This window comes from Denticeps clupeoides, chromosome 16, assembly GCF_900700375.1.
Source record: "Denticeps clupeoides chromosome 16, fDenClu1.1, whole genome shotgun sequence".
Lineage (NCBI taxonomy): Eukaryota > Metazoa > Chordata > Actinopteri > Clupeiformes > Denticipitidae > Denticeps > Denticeps clupeoides.
In genome coordinates, this window is record NC_041722.1 from 20,117,287 (window position 1) to 20,131,507 (window position 14,221).

At 47.6% G+C, this 14,221-nt stretch overlaps 1 protein-coding gene across 2 annotated transcripts in view; it reads right to left on the bottom strand.

The window, feature by feature from the left end:
- The window catches only part of chst8 (carbohydrate (N-acetylgalactosamine 4-0) sulfotransferase 8), a 96,810-nt gene that overhangs the window by 24,377 nt on the left and 58,212 nt on the right, over positions 1 to 14,221 (bottom strand). Inside the window, exon 1 of one of the 2 annotated variants that reach the window (XM_028955895.1) lies at positions 9,163 to 9,718. The exons of the other annotated variant lie outside the window; for it this stretch is intronic. The gene's annotated coding sequence lies outside the window, so the exon portion shown is untranslated. Of the gene's footprint in view, positions 1 to 9,162; positions 9,719 to 14,221 lie in introns of those variants that run through there. 2 annotated transcript variants of the gene reach the window in all.

A 14,221-nucleotide genomic window follows, 5' to 3' on the forward strand; every position in this document is an offset into this window, starting at 1 on the left:
AATCCCATTCCATCCACGACCTGTATTCCATATCCGCCTGGAATATCAATACGTTTAAGTGGCACCTTATTGACAACATTATGTCCCAGATATCCCGTCCATCTTGTAGACACTTAACCAGAGACGCTTCAAGAGACCTGGAGGGCCCTACATCAAACTGAAGCAGGCCTGCACCCAGAGCTGGCTTTTGAGGAAAATAAATGTATTGTATATTTTAATTGGGTGGACACCACCATGGTCACATGCTTCCATTTTACTCCTTAAAGACAAAAAAAACCTGCGTAAGATCAGCTTGCAGTTTGTAGATGGTCCCTCTTGTGCTTGTACATTTACAGCGTTTACCAGACGCCCTTATCCAGGGTGACTTTCAATCAGGAGTTACAGGGACAGTCCCCCCCCATGGGACACTCAGGGTTAAGTGTCTTGCTCAGGGACACGATGGTAGTAAGTGGGGTTCGAACCCGGGTCTTCTGGTTCACAGGCGAGTGTGGTACCCGCTAAGCTACTAGCACCCTATATAAACAGCCTCCTACCTGACTATGGAGTCATAATCATGTCACATGATCACACACGTTAGACGTTAATTATAAAACTGTGACATTATTGTGACGGCAGTGGTGACGTCCGACGATGGTGATGGCGGCTGCTGCCAGTCCACCGCGCCCCTGCACCCGGTCCACCATGCTGCACCGCGCCTTCTGTTCTCGTCCGCGCTGGACGCGGGCCCGGTCCCGAGGAGTTAAATAACGCGCAGCCCGTCTGCTCTCCTCCACCTGCGAGGGACGGGGACGGGGCGTGACAACGCGGTGCGCCCAACGCCGAACGCCGCGGCCTGCCGTTTTATTTACCCGCCCGCTGTATTATTCATGACAATTTAGTCGTGCTCCAGTCAATTGAAGGGACCGACAAGCAATATTATAAGCAAGACTGAGTCGGCTTGGAGGAGAGTCTGATGAATAATACAGCATGAAGGAATTAATCTGTTGAAATAAACGTCTGGGCGACTCTCTCCCTGCCGGCGGCTGCAGCACCGCGGTGGGAACACACAAAAAGAAACTCTTCACCGGTCGTTGGGGTTTCGGGCGCAATTCTGACCAATTAACCACGTCTGTGGTCACCCTTTTAATACCGGCCAAGATAAAAAATATTCTACAAACTGGGAGCCCTAAGCAAGGTTTTAGGCGGCGCCACGAGAACGGCGTGACACAGGGTGCAAGCGGCGATAAAAAAACGCCGTTCTGGATACGCCCTCAACACCACTTTTTACGGTGCTTGCACACGAACACCGAAGGGCATTTTACAACTAAGCAGCGTTAAAAAAAAAACAGCGTTGTGGAGGCTTGAATGTCATTTTTTACACTTTTTTTTCTTGCAACAAGCACGGCGTCGTGAACCTGCCGATTATAGGCCCTGTCGGCTTGCCGATGTGGAATATAATTATTATTACTACTATTACTTAATAGGCTTTGCAGGTAAATTCATGTGTACTTGACCTTTTCATAGCAAGACACATTAATACCAACTTTTCTCCATTTGTGGCACCACCTGGATGGATAACCTTAGCATTTGCCTGTATTTCCAATGCCACAAGCGTTTATATAGGGCCCATTTACGTTGGTAGATTCTCACTGAAGGCATCAAAACTATGAATGAACACATGTGGAGTTCTGTACTTAACAAAAAGTGGAGACCTGGCCTCCACAGTCACCGGACCTGAACCCAATCCAGATGGTTTGGGGTGAGCTGGACCCCAACAAGTGCTAAACACCTCTGGGAACTCCTTCAAGACTGTTGGAGAAGCATTTCAGGTGACGACCTCTTGAAGCTCATCGAGAGAATGCCAAGAGTGTGTAAAGCAGTAACCAGAGCAAAGAAACTAGAATATAAAACATGTTTTCACTTATTTCACCTTTTTTTGTTAAGTACAGAACTCCACATGTTCATTCATAGTTTTGATGCCTTCAGTGAGAATCTACCAACGTAAATGGTCATGAAGATAAAGAAAACATACTGAATGAGAAGGTGTCCTAACTTTTGGCCTCTACTGTATATAGAGCAAGGAAATGGTGTGGGTCAGGGCCCATCTGATGCTCAACGCCAGGCCGGAGTTTCTCGGAAAATCACCATGCAATTTGCTGCGTGCCTAATTGATTATGCAGTCTTCCGCACCGCATGATGGTAATATCACAGTTTGGGATTGGCCTCGCCGAGCGCGTGAAAAACTCATTCGCCGCGCAGCCGATCAGAGCCGGTCACTCATGGGAACTCGCCGTGTGTCCGTGGGAAATAAAGACCCCCATTCCCCACAGGGATGGTGAGGGTGCAGCGCTCCGGTGTCGTTTTCCAGGTAAAAATATCCCAGCCGGCCTCCCCCTCCAACGTGCACAATATCGATTTTCTAAAACCACGCTGGATAAAGCCCCCCGTTCGCTCGCAGGCTGTTCTCTCAAGGCCCTGCAGTGGTCTTGACCTTAAACTAATTTAGTACAGACACACACACACACACCTTGTTTTCCTCAGCTGAACGCTGCCGATTGTTCACAACAACCCCCCCAGCAGCTTCTGGGCTGTAGGACCCCCGACGGGCCGCTGATGGAACAATTAGGGTGGAGCGGCGGAGGAGCTTGCCGCTTTGATCAAGGTGCGTCGCCTCTTTTTTTTTGTTTTTCGGAGAAATTGTTTTTTGGTGCGGTGGACGTTCTCTGAGAACGAGAGAACAGGGCAAGTTATGGCAAAAAAATAATAAATCCAAACCCTTCAAGCGTCCGTACTAATTCATTTAACAACCCAACACTGCGTCTGTTTGTGCTGTGGCATCAGTGTTGAGTTTTTATTCCTTTTTTTTTTTACCTTTTCACGCTTGTTCGTGTGAAAATCTGGTTCCTCCGAAGATGCCAGTGTATTTTGAAACCGTGTTAACAGTGTTCAGGAGACTTACGATGGACGAAAGCTGTTATTACGTATCAGCTAATTTTTCTATATAAATAAAATCGTTTAGGAATAAAAAAAAAAGTGCTTATCGATTATAAGACGGAGCAGTAGAGTCGCGGAGTGGAAAAGCCAAAAATGCAATACCGTGAGAGGAGTGTTCACGATCCTCTTAACTCAAAATGTGACGAGGGAAGTCCATGGTGCACAGCAGACAATACGGCCTGTAGATTTTGTGTTGCCCCCTTGTGGTGGACACGTTGTAATAAACTGAGGCTTCAACATAAATAAAGAGAAAAAGATAAAAGAGGGAGGCTGCGAATCTGTTTTTTAAACCCTTCTGGCTCCTTTTTCAAGTCTGCCGAGTGCACAGCTTGTTACGAGAAGGATTTCTTGTGCACTGTCCGGATGATTTCCCACCAATTGGATAATTCATGCAATATTGTTGCAGAGACCGAATGTTGGTTATGATATGTAGATGATGAATGGTGAAGGGCTAATTGGGGCACGTTCTGCACGCCGTGATTCATGCGGCCTTTGCGAGAGGAGTGCTGGGAAGTTCCTGTCGTGGATTGATCGCAGAGCCACTCGTCACACATCTTTTTGTCCTTAGTGGGACCGTGGAGGCGAACAGCGCAGAGATTCCCCCTTTCTGGCGACCACTAGACAAAAAGCACGTGTGAAATATTTCATATCTCCTCCCGAGTCACCTTCTACTTCCTGATGGTGGGCACGGAGGACGCAGTCAGGGGAGTCAGAGGACGGGCGATAATGGATGATCTTCATCTCAAACTGAAGAGAGAGCCTTTACCAACAGAGCCCCTGTAAACAACATCTGTTTCTCTCGGCCCTCCCCTGTCGCAGCGAAACGGCAGAAATGCTCGCTCATCACAAACAATCAGCCACGCTGGCAGAAAACCCCGTTAGCGCAGTTTTTAATTGGGGGCTCCAGACTGTAACCAGTTCGGTTTAATTCCCTTCAGCTTATTGCATCAGCCCGAGTAAAAGGAAATGCCTTATTGGGGACTGTAAAGTATAAAGAAACATCATCATTTAGCATTATTTTCTTGATATTAATGTTTCGTATAATTTATTTGGTTGCATGTTGATTCCGATCTGCAGACCAGATGCCTGTATTCAGTCTGGCCACACCCTGTTGGGCTGGTGCTCCTGCCCCATGACCCTTTGACCTTGACCGTGGTCAGCTGTGCCTTGTATCGTCCTGCTTATGACCCTGTTTGTGTTTACCTCTGTAAGTCTTCAGCCTGAGAACTTATTACTCTGATTTTTATTAACAAACGAATGAATGATTTTAGTTATAGCAGATGTATGGTATAAGCATACCTCTACTCTACTTTGTAGAGGTTCTGCTTTGTGTTGGGTGCTTCCAGGCCTTTGCATTAAATGATAAAAACCTTTTAAATGTGCACCTTGTTTTAAAGTAAAGGCAGAACAAAAATGTCTGTGGTAATGGCAATTAATTTGGTAAATGTGATTTTCACAAGACCTGAAAGAAACATGCAGAGACCCCCACTCTAAAACAGACACCATCACAGAACAATTCTGGTCGAGCTGCGAGATCATTGTCTCTTCTGCAGAATCTTCTTCCTTTACCCATCGTTTAAGTAGAGAGTAGATCTGTACTGGTGGAGGGTTGCGCACTGACTGGTTTACACCGAGACTGGTTTTACACCGAGTGGGAAATAAATAAATAAAACACATACGGGTTTCTTAACACGTATTAGCGTTTTCTCTGACTGACATACATCACAATAAAGCTGTAAATCTTGGCCCAAGCCTGACCCGTCGAGTCGAGTTTACATGGTAAATTACTATTACCTATCCTTTCTGTACGATTCGCTGCTTGTGAAATTGTTTCGTGATGGTAAAAGTGTTTCGCATTTTGTAAATTTGTGTTTTTAAATGGGAATTTTTTACTGAAATGTTAGTTTGATTTGCAATTCTCAGGCCTCCTGATTACAATCCTACATCACAGTGGTTCTTCTGAAGGGTTCCTGATCCTGGCCCGTGGTGTTCATATTTTAACATGATATCAGATGCCATAAACGTCATATTCCTGCTTCTACAACGCTTCCATGGTCCACCTTCCCTTTTATCTCTTCAACTAACTTTTACGGTGGAACTTAATTAGACGGTGGTCATTAGTAAAAAACGTGCTTCAGAGTTTGATCAAAGACACGGATTTTGCTGCGGCAGCAATTTAAACCTTTAGATGGAACTTTCTTTCTGTCTTTTTCCCATTTTTGGGAGGTGCTTTTTGCTGCCATTACAGCTGTTTAAAACCCCCGCTGCGCACCAGGAATGTTCACAGAGAGCAGAAAGTCACTTTCATGCTGCCGAGATGAGAGCCAAGCTCGGCGCCGGAGTATGAATATGCATCCACGTGCAGCGGCACGCCCGTCTGAAGCGAGGCTTCCCGCGCTCCTCAGGAGCTGTCGCCGGCAGGCCGAGGTGCATCACCAGCAGAACCGGCCCAGGGTGCAGGGCGCAGTGGAGAGGCGGGGCTGCGGGGTTTCAATCAAGCTCAAAACGTTCTCATTTTAAATCAGAAGGTTGCCGGTTCGAATCCCGATCTGCCAAGGTACCACTGAGGTGCCACTGAGCAAAGCACCGTCCCCACACACTGCTCCCCGGGCGCCTGTCATGGCTGCCCACGTCTCTTCAAGGGTGATGGTTAAATGCAGAGGACACATTTCACTGTGTGCACCGTGTGCTGTGCTGCTGTGTATCACATGTGACAATCACTTCACTTTCACTCACTTCCCTCAATGTGGGGGTGAAAACAACATGTAGATGCAGAGATCAGTGGGAATGACCTACAGCAATAAACGCATCTTTGCTGTAACGTAAACTCGACTGATGTGCCATTAAAGTGTCTCTTGTAAGTCGTGGGAGAAATCGCATCTGAATAACAGCGACGGCACAGAAGGCAATTTTCACCTCCACGGGGTTGTGCGAAGACGGGCAAAGAGTTCCGTAACCGGCAAGCGCAGGCGAATTCATCCAGCATCTCGTCCAGAGACGTAGAAGCAGGGACACAGACGGTCATTAGTGAGGTAGAACCGCTCAGGTTCTGTAACGATGCAGACGGGGACGGACATTTTGCCCGTGAATCAGCGCTGACTCATTGCGCCAGAGTCGGGGACCGATTTAGATGCAACTTGATGAGCTCTCGCCCGACTCGGGTTTCCGGGGATACGCGCTTTTTTACCCGGGAGCCGCTTGGCAGGGTGTGTCCCGAAGGATAAATATTGACGACTGTGCACGAAGCAGATGGCCAGAGCGGCCCGATCGGAGCTGCGGCGGCGTGCGCCGGACTGACATCTGGTGCCTAGTGGACACCGATCCTACAAGAGCCCCGCCTTGGTGCATCTGGGTAAAGCAGGAAGGTACGACCTTCTGGTGACCTTTATATTTCAGTGGCCAGCTCACACCTCCACATGGCTTCATTTTCCTTTTCCCTGTAGGTGTGTCAGCTCAAAATACATAATCTTTGAAATAAGCATAAACTATTAAACAATATTTTAATAGTTTATTTTATGTGTAGAAGCCTGTGTAAAGCATTAAATTAATAATCATTTCAACTTGGGTGTTTTTCCTGGCTAAGGTAAGAATTGTATATCGTAATTGAAAAGCTTCATAAAAGATGGGGCAGTGGTGGCCTAGCGGTTAAGGAAGCGGCGCCGTAATCAGAAGGTTGTCGGTTCGAATCCCGACCCGCCAAGGTACCACTGAGGTGTCACTGAGCAAAGCACCGTCCCCACACACTGCTCCCCGGGCGCCGGTCATGGCTGCCCACTGCTCACTCAGGGTGATGGTTAAATGCAGAGGCCAAATTTCACAGTGTGCACCGTGTGCTGTGCTGCTGTGTATCACATGTGACAATCACTTCACTTCACTTCAAGATGACATAAAAGGATCACGTTGTTGCAAATGACTAGACAAAATTCAGCACCTTTAATCATTTTGCAGGGCCGAGACCGAAGTTGGAGCTTCTCTGAATGAGAGCCAAGGTTGCCAGAGCAGGATTCTGAGGTCCCACTTCGGTCCCTCTGTCTCCTCAGAACCTTCGAGTTACAGTTTCCCTGCCCGGGAGAATTAATCAGTCCGTGCGCGGGAGGGAAAAATCAATTACAATCAGAGCGAGTTTGTTTTTTTGGGGCCGATAGATGCAGATTTACTGCGCTGTCGCTGGAAAAGATGCATGTTTTCCCAGGCCGTCGTCCTCGGTTACTCCAGACTGAATTACCAGCTGCCCGCTGTTTTCTTGCCTCCTGACCCTTAAACTCAATAAAAAAGGGCTGATAAACCCACCAGAGGACAATGCCGGCTTGTATAATGAGTTTGATGTCAATCGCGATCAATTTCTCCGCTGCCTCGGTCATGCTGGACGTTCCGCTTAGTCATCGCAAGGCAAACCCTCGGTGCATTTCCACAAGCAACAGCGCAGGCTGCATGGGAATATTCCAACATACACATATTCCCGGAATAAGCAGGAAAAGAATATTAATATCGAGTTCGGAAAGGCGAAGGCGTCCCAGCGGACCTCCCAGCATCCTCCGCTCCTTTCCAGCGCACTTCGTGATCTGATGTACAGTAAGAACGGGGCCTGAATTATAATCCGCGCCCGGCTGGAAATGGATTAACTTTAATAGCTTTCGCCTTCTCCAGCCAAAGGCGAGGATCCTGAAATGTGCCGGACTTCCTCTGAGGGGAAGGGGGATTTTTTTTTTCTTGCACAAATGGAGATGAATGTAAGACTCAATTCTGCCCTTGAGAAAGTCTGTTCATCTTTTTATGCTGTAAAATATGCCTGATAATCCTTTTATGGATATTGACCTCCAGTCAGATGTATTATGGGATGCTACAATAGAAACCGCTTTAAACCTTTTAGATGAACATAGATCTAAAGGGAAATGCTCTAATTTCATCTGACAAAAACATGCATCCTGCATCACCGCTGCGGTGAAATGAGCACTGGTCTGGCGCCCCCGGTGGCGGGCGGTGGTTCTTTTTTATTTTTCCCCTTTTTTGTTGACTATACAGCGTCTGGTAGAATGGAGAATGCTGCAGTATTCAATACAAAGGTTAAAAATAAATGCAATAAATATCATAAGCTTGTTTTATCAATTGCATTGTGTAATAAATGTGCACCGATTTTCATATTCTGACTTCAGTGCCTCTGGGCTTGCAGTTCTCGGAGGTTCCCTGACTCGTCGGATCACGCGAGCTTCTTAATGGACTCCACAAACCCTGTTTAACAAAGATACATCCAAAACCACCACACGATGCTGGAATATGGCGAATCATGGCGGTGTCGCCGTTTCTCTGAAGCTCGACGGCCGCGCAGGAACAAACGGCCTGTTTACGTCCCTTTTCTCGCCACAGACGGCCAAAGCGGCGAATAACGAGGCAAAAAGGGTGAAGGAAGGAAAGAGCCAGAGCGGTTGGAGCAATTTTCACGGAACGCCGCGGCCTGGAGGAGCTAAGCGGCGCAGGCAGCCGCGGTCGGCTCATTACGCGTCTTTCCCATTTACCATGAATAATGGAGGGCGCCTTGAAATGTTAACTCCCGCACTCCGGTCACCTGAGGAAGCCGCCGCCCTGATGGGCTCCCAGGCCTCCGCCGCGCGGCGATTCGCCGAAATGCAGCGGCCTCCAAACGCCTCTTTAATATTTTGCCATCATTCACGGCGGCCGATTTGTCAGCGAAGCGAGAGTGCATTACACGTTGGTTCCGGTACGAAATGAAACGGCCTCTCATCTACATCCGAGTTGATCAAACATTTCCAGGCCGCATTTTATCCGCCGGCAGCTTCTATTCCCGTTAGCGGAACGAGCCCGAGTCCCGGCCCGGCGAGGGGCGTGTCTATTTCTAGAGAATAATGAGACTAATTGGTAAATTGGTGCGGCGATTGATCAGGTATCGAGCTGTCGCCCGCGCGCCGGAGTGACGGATGCCTTTAAATAGAGGGAGTGACGCCGGCGGGTCCCGCCGAGACGGATCCCTGCACTGGATCGCTCCAACCACCAGAACCAGAACCCAACGCAGAACCCGACCACCCGGTTCCCCTCGTGGTGGATCTGGAACCCATTGCGCCCCTGACGCAGCCCAGGACCCCATATGATTTATTACTGTACTGTACTGTAAACGTAGGTCGTATATATATATATATATATATATATATATATATAATTAATCGCCCGACTTACGTTAGCGGTGTTTTGAGGTCATAGGTGGACTATCGGCGTATTCCGAATGCCATATCATTTACATGTGATGAGTGGCTTATTAATAATAGCAGCTTTCAGCCTCGTCTGTGACTGCGCCGATGGCTCAGCGTCTCTCCTGCGACTGTAATTATCCTCTCAGGCTTCCATGGCGAGGCTGCGCCGGCGTGCCGCGCTAAAAATAGACCCTAATTCGGTAATTACTATTTATCTGTCACTCTATCCGTAATGCGTTCCATGCAATCTGCCGGTGTGGCCCCACCGAGCGGCCGCTTCGGGCCGGCTCCCATCAGCCGGCGACGAGGCATTACTCAGACCCTAACCGTATTCCGCCTCGCGCCGAGGAATTAGCTCGCGGGCCGATCCATTTCCTCCCCCCGGCTTCAGATTCAATTACCCCGCGGCCTCCACTCCAGCCGCACGGAAAAGGTCTCGCCGATCCGGAGTAGCACTTTTTAATGGATTTCAAATATAATTTTGGCCGGAGCGGCCTTCTCAAAGGACAGGTCGCCATTACGGGTAACCGCGTTAGGGGCAATCAGAGATGCCTGCAGGGCGGGGACGGTGCCCAGAGACATCGTCCCCCCGCATGACGGAGACTGACGCTGCTGTGTTGTCCTTTGCTCATTTGTGGGGTTTAATATGGAGCCGAGTTCCCGTTGAGGCGAACGAAATTGATTCCTCTTCCCGGACGTGCCAGTCACGCCTCACGCGTTTAATCATATTTACCGCAGGACCTTTTTAAACGTCACGCCGGGGACACTGTCCTGGCGCGGCCATAAAAAGACGGGTTTTGTTTTTGCGCGCAAAGACAGATTGATGGGGAAAGCCAGCGGCACGCTCTGCGGCCCAGAAGCTGCATAAAGCACGCGATGCATCACAGGGGCGGCGAGCGCGACAGGCCAAGGTCTCGCCGAGCCGCAGATTGGCCGTCCCCGGCGAGGAGGACCCCCCCCCCCCCCCCCCCCCCGCCAGACACCTGTTATTAATTCCCCTCGTTTAATCAGGAACCACAGAGGCGCTGGATGACGAATGAAGCGCCGGCTCCAGACTCACCCCGTCTCCTCTCCTTGAAGCCTCGACTCGCGTGATGCCCGTCTCATTTTTACTACATTTAAACCATTTTAATTCATTTCATTCAAGTAGGTTTATCAAGGCCACACATTTTCACCTCACCAGTAATCTTAATTATCATCGTATATTGCCATCATATGTGTTGAAATCTGGCTGATCGTCAATCAGTTGAGGAGGCTTTAAAGCAGAGACGCGCGCATGAACGTAAGAAAGAGACGAAAACTCGTCTGCAATGACAGCAGAGATTAATGAACAATGTGAACAGCAGATCTCTTCCACTGACACGGCCGATCTTTTAAGGCCATTTTTAAAGCCCTCCTTTGCATATAAAGTGTTTTCCACCCCCCACCCACCCATTTAGAATCTTTTCCAGATCCTCTCACGGTGCTTTCTATCCTCCAAAGGCACCGGTAGTTACCAGCAAATGTCAGCGCTGCTGCTGCTGCTGGTTGGACGAATTCCGTCCACCAGCCGCATGGTTGCTAAGCATCTGAGCGCAGAAGCCGCAAGGAGACATTAATCAAACAAAGAGTCCTACACAGCAGATGCATCATGATAAGATCCACCTTAAGATTTACAACTGATTGTACCACTTCCCTCATGGTAGAGCATCTTTATGTTTTTTTTGGTCTTTTTTTTTTCCGGTTGCTAGTGCTTTAGCACCTTAATGATGTTTTTATAAAAGGGGAGGAGCCTGTAGGCATGATCGACAGCTCTCACACATCCTACTTCCTCATTCTGGATGATTTAAACCCCTCCTGTCAATACGTGACACGCCCAGGCGTAACGCGGCATCCATCTCCTCCGTTTCCCCTCCATTCCCCTCAATGCTCAACACCCCTCATACCCCTTGTACACGAATGTGGCCACGCCCACGTTCATAATTCACGCTTCAGTTCAAGCGTCCAGATGGGGGACTTGTGAGTGTGACATTGCTTGAACCCTGCACGCCGCATTTTATATAGCTGCTGGGAAATATGTCTTTGTCTTACTGACTGGAGCAAAAAAAGGAACTTTTTTTTTTTTTCTGAGGTGACAGTTTTACATTTGGTTGCATCATGTAGTAAATGTGTCACCGAGGTCTGCTTTTTCCCATGTATCTGTGGGATAAAGACTCAATTCCGCTGATCACCGGTGGCTAGTGACCTTCAGCGCTGCCCTCAGGCAGGTTGGTGTGGGGGTTCCAGTTTGTGAGGCGGGCCGCTGGGTTGTGGCCTGAGGCGGGCTGACCGGTTGCTGCATCAAACCGGAGCTCAGCCACGGGTTCCCAGGAACTTTTTAGTTGATTTTGCCGCAGTTAACCTGCCCCGCATGCGTCTGGCGGCTGGGGGACAATCAAATTCACCATAAGAGATAAAATGTACATGTTATTAAGCCAACATCTATAAACTACTTGTCCTGACTTGGAGAAATATTATTAGATCGATATAACACTTATTACATTTTCGTGGATGTGGGTGTTAGTGTGTGTGTATTTGCAGCGTGTGAGTGTGAAATCTCCCAAAATAAAAATCTTGTCTGCGCAAGACGACAAAAATAGAGCAACACGCTCCAGAAATCCTCTGCAGATCTTTGTTGTGTGTGTGTGTGTGTGTTTTTTTATTATTTATATGGCAAATTAGCCTCTCAAGGGATGCCTTGAGTTTCGTTTCATCTGACAGGCCACCACTGAGCTGTTGCCACATCGCGAGAGAGATGTCTGATAAAACAGCGAAAAACACACCCGTGCCGCGTCCTGCAAGCACGGCGTGATTTAACAATGCTCTCTCGAACGGGCGGGGCAATATTCCTGAGAGGACCTGCTGTGCTCGACTCTGCAGACTTTCAGCATTACCGGTGGTGCCTGATGTTCTTCAGTGCATGAAAGCATCAATCACCAGCAGAAAACTAATACTGTGGGGGCGCGGTGCTAACTCAGAAAGAAGCCAGTATGCATTCATTGCATTCTTTCTTTTAATTAGTCAACTCCTTAAGTCACCCTGAGAGCTTTTCCTATTAATGAGTCCACAGGTCTACAAGCTTCTCATACATTACATGCAAGAGCACAAATAAATGGGATCGGACGGAGAGTAGAAGAAGAATAGTTCTTTGGATGAATGCAGCCCCCAATCTAAAACAGAAGGGATTCGGTCTGCCGCTAATTGGGAAGTGATATGAGATGCGATGCGTTCGGAGTGTTAGCCAGGCCTCTCCATGGGGGGATTATGTTGATGGGAACTAATCAACGCCAGCAGAACCATAAAGGAATACAATATCCACTGTATCACTTCACATCTACTCTCACTTTCTCGCCGCAAATCAATCCTCTTAGAAAAAGGTGCCATAAAAGTTGCTCTTGTTGCTGCATCTTAAACCCAAAGTTGGGGCAAATGGATAGATTACAATTCCCAATTCAGTCCTGTACCATTATATAATATCATTTTATTTTTTCACATTTGGCTGAAGTCGCCGTCAAATGTTAATCTCATCACAAACTGCACTGGTGGTTTATTGAAAACAAACTAAATCATGTCATTCGCATGTAACTTTTCTCGATTAATTATGGTGCATTCACTTTGATTCTTGAACTGAATCAATGACAGAAAAAGATTCATTTCAGCATTCGGTTTGAGTTCATCAAGGCAAAACCTAATATTGATGTAAAAGCCTGGAGCAGCGTGGCCGGGTCAGCTGGAAGCGTCTTCAAGTTGAGCTTTATTGCCAACGAAACAGCGTTTCCCCGGAAGCTGCCGCTACATGTGACATTTAAACAACGTTACATCCTGACGTAAAATAACCGTGTGCAACATTGACAAACTGGGCTACATACAGTACAAGATAACAGTTATCCATGTAGACAACACTTAAAAATGAATTCATAATTCAGTTCGATTCTAAACCAAACCACACTGTTGGAGCTTAAGCTCATTTTTTAACTTTCCGTGCGGCCATGTCTACGTAACTAACGATTTGTTGAAAGCATCTCGGCTGAGGAATGACCCGGGCGACAGCTTGTGATGTTCCCGCACCTAATCCAGGCCTGCGAAGGGTTTGTTCGAGACCACAGTACGTATCCTTTTGAAGAATGAGATCAGTCTGCCTAAGCCCCTGAACTCTTGGAAAGGTTCTGCAGAACATATGTTTATTCATTTCCATATTTCCTCTATTGTTTCACAAGGTCATGGCTAGGCTCAGGTTGTTCCTCACTGGTCCCTGGTTAGAGAAATGAGGCCAAAAATCGTTGAACAGAAGTACGAAAACTGTTAGAGACAACAACGAAGAACATGGTCTTGTTCTAGTCCGTATCAAAACAGCACCACAGAGACACATTACAGCTGCTGCAGAGGTTCTGTTTGAAGATGGTATAACAGCACATAAATGTTTCATGCCGCATCTCATTGTCAACTACCAATGGAACCTGAAACGGCCACTCCCTCAGACTGCATGTCATCATTTCAAAGATTCCCATGCATGTAATGGCTCACAAAGACGCTGCCTTGTCACCTGCCATTGAGCCGTGAACACAAACACAGCATCCACCTTAGACCTATAATCGGGTCTAACAACCCAGCCCAACCTGAGCAGCTTTTTAAAAGCCTCCGTTTCACCTCCTCAGCATCCATTTTCACATCACTTGACGACGGTGGCCAAAACAAATTCATTAAAAACATTTCATTAAAAGAATTATATTTAATAAAACAATTTTACAACATGCAAAACACTTTTACTAATCACTGAAATAAATTTACAAGCCCTGGATCATATGGAAAGGATAGTTACTACAGAACGAGCGCGACCCCACCCATGCCAACCTGACCTGACAAAAACGATCGAAATTGAGCCTGAACTCAACCTTGGCCCGGGCCAAGATTTACAACTATAATCCACCTTCCATCTGCATGCTGACCTTGAAGGCGACTGTAACCAGGACGAAGATGCTGATCATCCTAAGAACTGTGGGAGGCTGACCCCGATAAATCTCCTCTGG